Source organism: Cervus canadensis, chromosome 15, assembly GCF_019320065.1.
Source record: "Cervus canadensis isolate Bull #8, Minnesota chromosome 15, ASM1932006v1, whole genome shotgun sequence".
Classification (NCBI taxonomy): Eukaryota; Metazoa; Chordata; class Mammalia; order Artiodactyla; family Cervidae; genus Cervus; species Cervus canadensis.
Window position 1 is genome coordinate 27,429,472 of NC_057400.1, and position 6,903 is coordinate 27,436,374.

At 40.0% G+C, this 6,903-nt stretch overlaps 1 pseudogene; it reads left to right on the plus strand.

The window, feature by feature from the left end:
- Positions 1-2,155: 2,155 nt before the first annotated feature.
- LOC122454027 lies at positions 2,156-2,853 on the plus strand (annotated as a pseudogene).
- Positions 2,854-6,903: the final 4,050 nt, after the last annotated feature.

Here is a 6,903-nt window from a genome sequence, read left to right on the forward strand (position 1 = left end):
CCTGCACTGCAGGCAGACACTTTAACCTCTGAGCCACCAGCCTTTCCCTTTTCCGGGGGATCCTCTAAACTCAGGGATCAAACCCAAGTCTCCCTCATTGCAGGCAGATTCTTTACCAGCTGAGCCACAAGGGAAGACCAAGAATACTGGAATGGGTAGCCTTAAAAAAAAAACGACCATTAAAGCTATAAAAAGTACTGTCTTATTTGGATGAGGGATTGGGAAGAACAGAGCCAAATGTTAAATCATAGGACAATCCCACAGGTGGAAATGAAAGAGCTTTTCTTTTGTACATGTGATAGCTCACGGTCTTTTTCTCCTCTATTCTATGGACATAGTGACATTCATGTTTGCCTGATCACGTAAAGAATCATCTGTAATAAGTGATGCATTGTGATTATTTCTCCAGCAACTCATTTTCTCTAAAGAAGCTTCAATCTCAACTTTGATGATTTATTTATGGTACACAAGTTTATTTTACTATGACACTCTAGAAGCTTTACACATGTGAGTAGTATAATGATTCATGTTTTAAATATTTTCTCTCTCAAAATATTAGAGGTATCTGGCACTTAACAGAACTGTATGCAGAAGGCAACTTTTTAATTTAAATATTATCAAATATCTATATTTGTCCATTTTAAAAATTTATATTGTTTTTGCTATAATACATCTTGAGTATAGAAACAGTTTAAAAAATAAGATCTAAACAAGAAGAAAATACAAATCTCTGGTATTCTATTATCCAGAAATAGGAGCTACAGTATTTTGGCATGTATATTTTCCATTATTTCTCTAAGCCTAATGTAGTAAGTTTTGAAGACAGGATGCTTATTTCATGAATGTGTTTTAAAACTGCGTTTGAAATCATGTTTCCTTTACGTTCTGTTCACTTCTCTAAATCTAATTTTAGTTTTGGGTAAATGAGTTTTATACTATAGTATTATGTAAAGAAAAGGGATTTTTTTATCTCATCTACTCTGAATCCAATTTATATTAGGAAACTCTACCCTATATACAGTTTCCATAGGGTAGAGGAGGAAAAGGTTCATCAACTATTAACACATGGACAAGGAACACTTCTTTTTCAGATGCTTCTCTGCTTATATGCCCTGGATGTGGCAGTGACTAAGTTTCTCTCTGTCCTTGCTTCTTATAGCATGGCTCAAGAATGGAAGCCCAATAGCATGGAAATCACTTGAGGTCTTGTTAAAACTGCAGAAGTGAAGTGATGAGAGTGAAGTGAAGTTGCTCAGTCAAGTCTGACTCTGTGACCCCATGGACTGTAGTCTGCCAGGCTCCTCCATACATAGGATTTCCCAGGCAAGAGTACTGGAGTGGATTGCCATTTCCTTCTCCAAGGGATCTCCTGGATCACCTGGGTCTCCCACATTGCAGGCAGACTCTTTACCATTTGGGCCACCAGGAAGCTAGATGCTTCTCTGCTCATATGTCTTGGCTGTGGCAGTGACTAAGTTTTTCTATGTCCTTGCTTCTTACAGCATGACCCAAGGATGGAACACCAATAGCACAGGAGTCACTTGAGGTCTTGTTAAAACTGCAGAATCTGGGCTTAAATATTATAGAGAGACATAATCGGAATTTTCTATTTAACCATAACTCAAGGTGGTTTTTAAATCGGAATTCTGAGGAGCTGCTTTTCAGCCACAGCTTCCATCAGGCCTTTCTCTCTGGAGGATCTAGCTCTCCCTAAGCTCTGAAAACACCAGTCCCTCCCTTGCCTCTTCACCCCAGGGATAGCAACGGTTTCTCATTCTCATTACTCCCTTCCTGTTCCCATTCTTTGTGAATTTCTTTAATTTTACTTACACCACTGTAAATATCTCCTTCAATAAAGTCTCCTTTTAAATTTTGGTTTTCTCTGGGTATATGCCCAGAAGTGGGATTGATGGGTCATACAATAATTCAGTTTTCACTTCTTAAGGATCCTCCATAGTTCACTGTAGCACTATTTACAGTGGAAGCAACCTAAATGTCCATCAAAAGATGAATGGATAAAGGAGATGTGTGTGTTTGTGTGTGTGTGTGTGTGTGTGTGTGTGTGTGTGTATAGTCACCGCCTACAAGTGCCAGCATTGAGGCTGGCAGGGCCCCAGGAGAGGGAGGGGAGGGGAAGCCCTTAAGCAGCAGCTGAGGCCACCGTGATAGCACCATGACCATGGACTGGCAGGAGTGGCATGACCAGTTCCTGTTGCATTCACTGGAGAACGTGGAAGATGTGCTGTATTTCTGGAAGCATTCCATGGTCCTGGATATTGGCGAGTGCCTGACCATCCCGGATGAGTTCTTGGAGCAGGAGAAGCTGACTGGGGCCTGGTGGAAGCAGCTGGTGGCAGACGCGGTGGCAGGTGCCATTCCCCGGAGAGGCACAGCCCCTCTGGACTGCCTCAAGGTCTTCATGCAGATCCACGCCTCCAAGACCAACCGGCTGAACATCCTGGGGGCCTCCGGGGGGAGCATGATCCAAGAGAGCAGCGTGCACTCCCTGTGGCACAGCAACGGGATTAACTTGCTCAAGATTGCACCTGAGTCGGCCATCAAATTCATGGCCTATGAGCAGATCAAGCGGGCCATCCCGGGGCAACAGGAGACTGCACATGCAGGAGCGCTTTGTGGCTGGCTCCCTGGCTGGCGCCACATCCCAAACCATCATCTACCCCATGGAGGTGCTGAAGACACGGCTGACCCTTTGCCTGACGGGCCAGTAAAAGAGGCTGCTGGACTGTGAGTGGCGGATCCTGGAGTGAGAAGGGCCCCACGCCTTCTGCAATAGCTTACCTGCCCAACGTTCTGGGCATCATCCTCTACGCGGGCATCGACCTGGCCATCTAAGAGGAGACCCAAGTTGGATGTCTGGATCAGGAAGATCCCTTGGAGAAGGAAATGGCAACCCACTCCAGTATTCTCTCCTGGAGAATTCCATGGACAGAGGAGCCTGTCAGGCTACAGTCCATGGAGTTGCAAAAGGTCAGGACACTACTGAGTGACTCATACACACACACACACACACACACACACATACACACACAACAGAGTATCACTCAACCATAAAAGAATGAAATTGGGTCATTTGTAGAGACGTGGATAGACCTAGAGAGTGTCATATAAAGTAAAATATGTCAGAAAGAGAAAAACAAATATTGTATGTTAATGCATATGTGCAGATTCTAGAAAAAATTGTACCAATGATCCTGTTTGTGAGGTAGAAATAGAGACATGGATGTAGAGAACAACATGGACACTAAGTGGGGAAAGCATGTTTGGGATGATTTGGGAAATTGGGATTGACATATATACATTAATATGTATAAAAAAGATAACTAATGAGAACCTGTTCTATAACACAAGGAACTCTCCTTAATACTCTGTAGTGACCTAAATGGAATGAAATCCAAAAAAGGGGGATATATGCACACATACTTTTTTTGTTTCGATAAAATATCCTACTTGATCCTCGTAATAAACTCACATTGTAAATACCGTTAAAGATGAGAAAACTGACAAAGGGATTACATAACTTTTCCAAGATCACACAACTGGTATCTGGCACAGCTTTCTGATTTCAGAGGCCATTCTCTCAAAAGCATTATTGTCTGCATATTTTTCTGCTGACTACTTCCAGAAAAATTTTCTCTGATGAAGTCTGCTAATTTTTGAGCAAAGATACTATTGTTCATCTTCAAAAATATACTAGATTCCTAATCATTCTAATAGTTTGAGCTATTAAACCCTATTCATGAACCTCACATTTACAGCCAGGCATTCATTCTGCTGGAGGTCTATTTCTCTCTTCAAAGATGTGCACTCTGTTCAGGACAACAAAGGCAATCCTAGATAGCCAAAAATGTGACTATAGATCAAATCAAATTTGTCCCCAGAAACTATGTCCTTGGCATGTCCTCAGGATATGAAAGGATTCTGGAATCTCAAGGTAACCTCATAACTCATTCAAATATCAGTGCCTTTACATCCATTTGCCAGCAGTCTTCTGTTAGAGGACCACCTCTTCTGGATGCTCACAAAGTTGTTGCATTTTTATAATTCTGACAGTCTGACAATCTCATGTTTACTAAGGTAGGACTAGGTTAAAGACTTTCAGGTGTTGGAAGAGTATTATTTATTGCTCTGTCTATGGAATCTTCCAGGCAAGAATACTGAAGCCAACTGCCATTTCCTTCTCCAGGGGATCTTCTCGACCTAGGGATTGAATCAGAGTCTCTTGCACTTCCTGCACTATTTACAATAGTCTTAGGGTCTGAGAACACCCAGAAGCAGTACTAGATTGCATGAGCCTGTTGTTATTAAATACCATGTTTAACCATCAACACCAATGAAAGGGGTTCTAATTAATTAACACCAAAGATGTCACCCTTTCATACTGTTCATGGGATTCATTATTCATTGAAAGGACTGATGCTAAAGTTGAAGCTCCAATGCTTTGGCCACCCGATGAGAAGAGCCAACCCATTGAAATAGACTCTGAAGCTGGGAAAGACTGAGGGCAGAAGAAGGGAGTGACAGAGAATGAGATGGTTGGAAGGCATCACCAACTCAATGGATATGAGTTTGAGCAAGTTCCGGGAGATAGTGAAGGACAGGGAAGCCTGGAATGCTACCATACATTAGGTCACAAAGAGTTGGACATGACTGAGAGATTGAACAAGAACAACAACAAATATCACCTAAGGAGATATCCTGATTGACCCAGTTTAAAGCAGAACACTTTGCACTTTTTTCACATTTTGATATAAAATGTTTGAATTTCTTTTGGGTGCCAGAAACTATGCCAAGTACTTTCATAGGGATTTTCATATTTAGAACTAATCACAACTTGTGAAGTAGATAGTATTATTTTACAAATGTGAGAATTGAGGTTTTCTGTTTTTATGGGTCCAGTATATAATGATTCATTTTTAAGTAGATAAGATTTTTAGTTGGAGTTTCAATATCAAATTCTCAAAATGCCCAGGTATTGCTTTCTTCTCCAAAGCTCGAGATGTATTTCCAATGAGCAGCCATGTTTAAAAACAACTGGATTATGTGATGAACTTTTACTTTTATCTAGTTTGTTTCATTTTTTCTATTTCATATTCATTTCATTTATGTTTTCCAATTTCTCCATATTTTTTTGTTGTTGTTGTTCTTTCTCAGGCCTATATGAAGCATAGCAAAAAAGCTTTTGTGTGTGTGTGTGTATATGTATAGCATGTATAATATATGTTAGAAAATTTATAAATTTTTCCTAGCTAAAATATTTATGACATTTTGATTCCAGTTGTTTGACTTAGTGTGAATAGATGGCTAGATTTCTAGTTTATATTTACTGAAAACTTTGATATACTTCCATGTATCTTGGCATCTAGTGTTACTTCCAAAAGTCTAGAAAATTTATTATCTTAGTGATTTAAAAATATTTGAATGAAGCTTGAAACTTCTAATACAATTCTGAGAATATAAGGACATATTATGTTATAAAAAATAGGAAATTTATAGATGATACAGTATTGTTAACTAAAGAACAGATTTTGCACAAATTTCACAAAATTTTATGCTAGGAAATTGAGGTTTTCTAATGCAAAAGTGGTGTCGTGGTGTTGCAGAAGACTCTTCAGAGTCCCTTGGACTGCAAGGAGATCAAACCAGTCAACCAGTCAATCCTAAAGGAAATCAATCCTGAATATTCATTGGAAGGACTGATGCTGAAGCTAAAGGTCCAATACTTTGGCCACCTGATGCGAAGAACTGACTCACTGGAAAAGACCCTGATGCTGGGAAAGATTGAAGGCAGGAGAAGGAGATGACAAAGGATGAGATGGATGGATGGCATCACCGACTCAATGGACATGAGTTTGAGCAAACTCCAGTAGTCGGTGATCGACAGGGAAGCCTGATGTGCTGCAGTCCATGGGGTCACAAAGAGTTGGACACAACTGAGCAACTGAACTGACTGAACGCAAAAGTATAGGAACTATCTTATTGAAAAAGAATTTAAAAGTTAGTGCAATGATAGAGACAAACAGGAACTCCAATATACTTCTACTAAGAGTAAATGTGCAGCCAATAGAAATAACTGTTTACTAATATTCAGGAGAGGTGACCATGCCCTTACCCTAGTGGGCTTCCCTTGTGGCTCAGCTGGTGAAGAATCTGCTTGCAATGCGGGAGACCTGGGTTTGATTCCTGGACCCCCTGGAGAAGGGAAAGGCTACCCACTGCAGTATTCTGGCCTGGAGAGTTCATGGACTGTGTCGTCCATGAGGTCGCAAAGAGTCGGACACGACTGAGTGACTTTCACTTAATCTGGTATCTGACAAGTCCACTACTATTCTGAGAAACTCCTCAACATCTACCCATGAATGGGAATGTTCATTGCATTCTCTGCTATAATCATGGTTAAATGAAAATGATTTCAAGGCTCAACAAAAGGAACATACAATAGGTTATGCTTAGATTCAGAATGCAATAGGTACTTCATGATACCATTTGTTCAGAGTCTGACGCTTCAAAAACTTTAACATATATTGCTTGTACCTAACTATATATGAATATATGTTGTTGTTGTTCAGTCACTAAGTCGTGTCTGACTCATTGTGACTCCATGGACTTCAGCAGACCATGGCTTCCTTTCCTTCACTATATATGTAGTAAAATATTAAAGTATTGAATATGGGGTGGTGTTTACCTCTGAGGGGAAGGAAGAAGAATATATAATGACTATACAAATGGATTTCACCCTCATTATTAGAGTTGGGTGGTGATTTCTCATATGTTCTCTTAAGTTAGTTTATATTCTCTGATTTTAACATTAAAAGAAAAGTAGTACAAAGTGTCAAAAGTGAGAAAGTATATAATAATGGGATACTACTAAAAAATATCATGCAC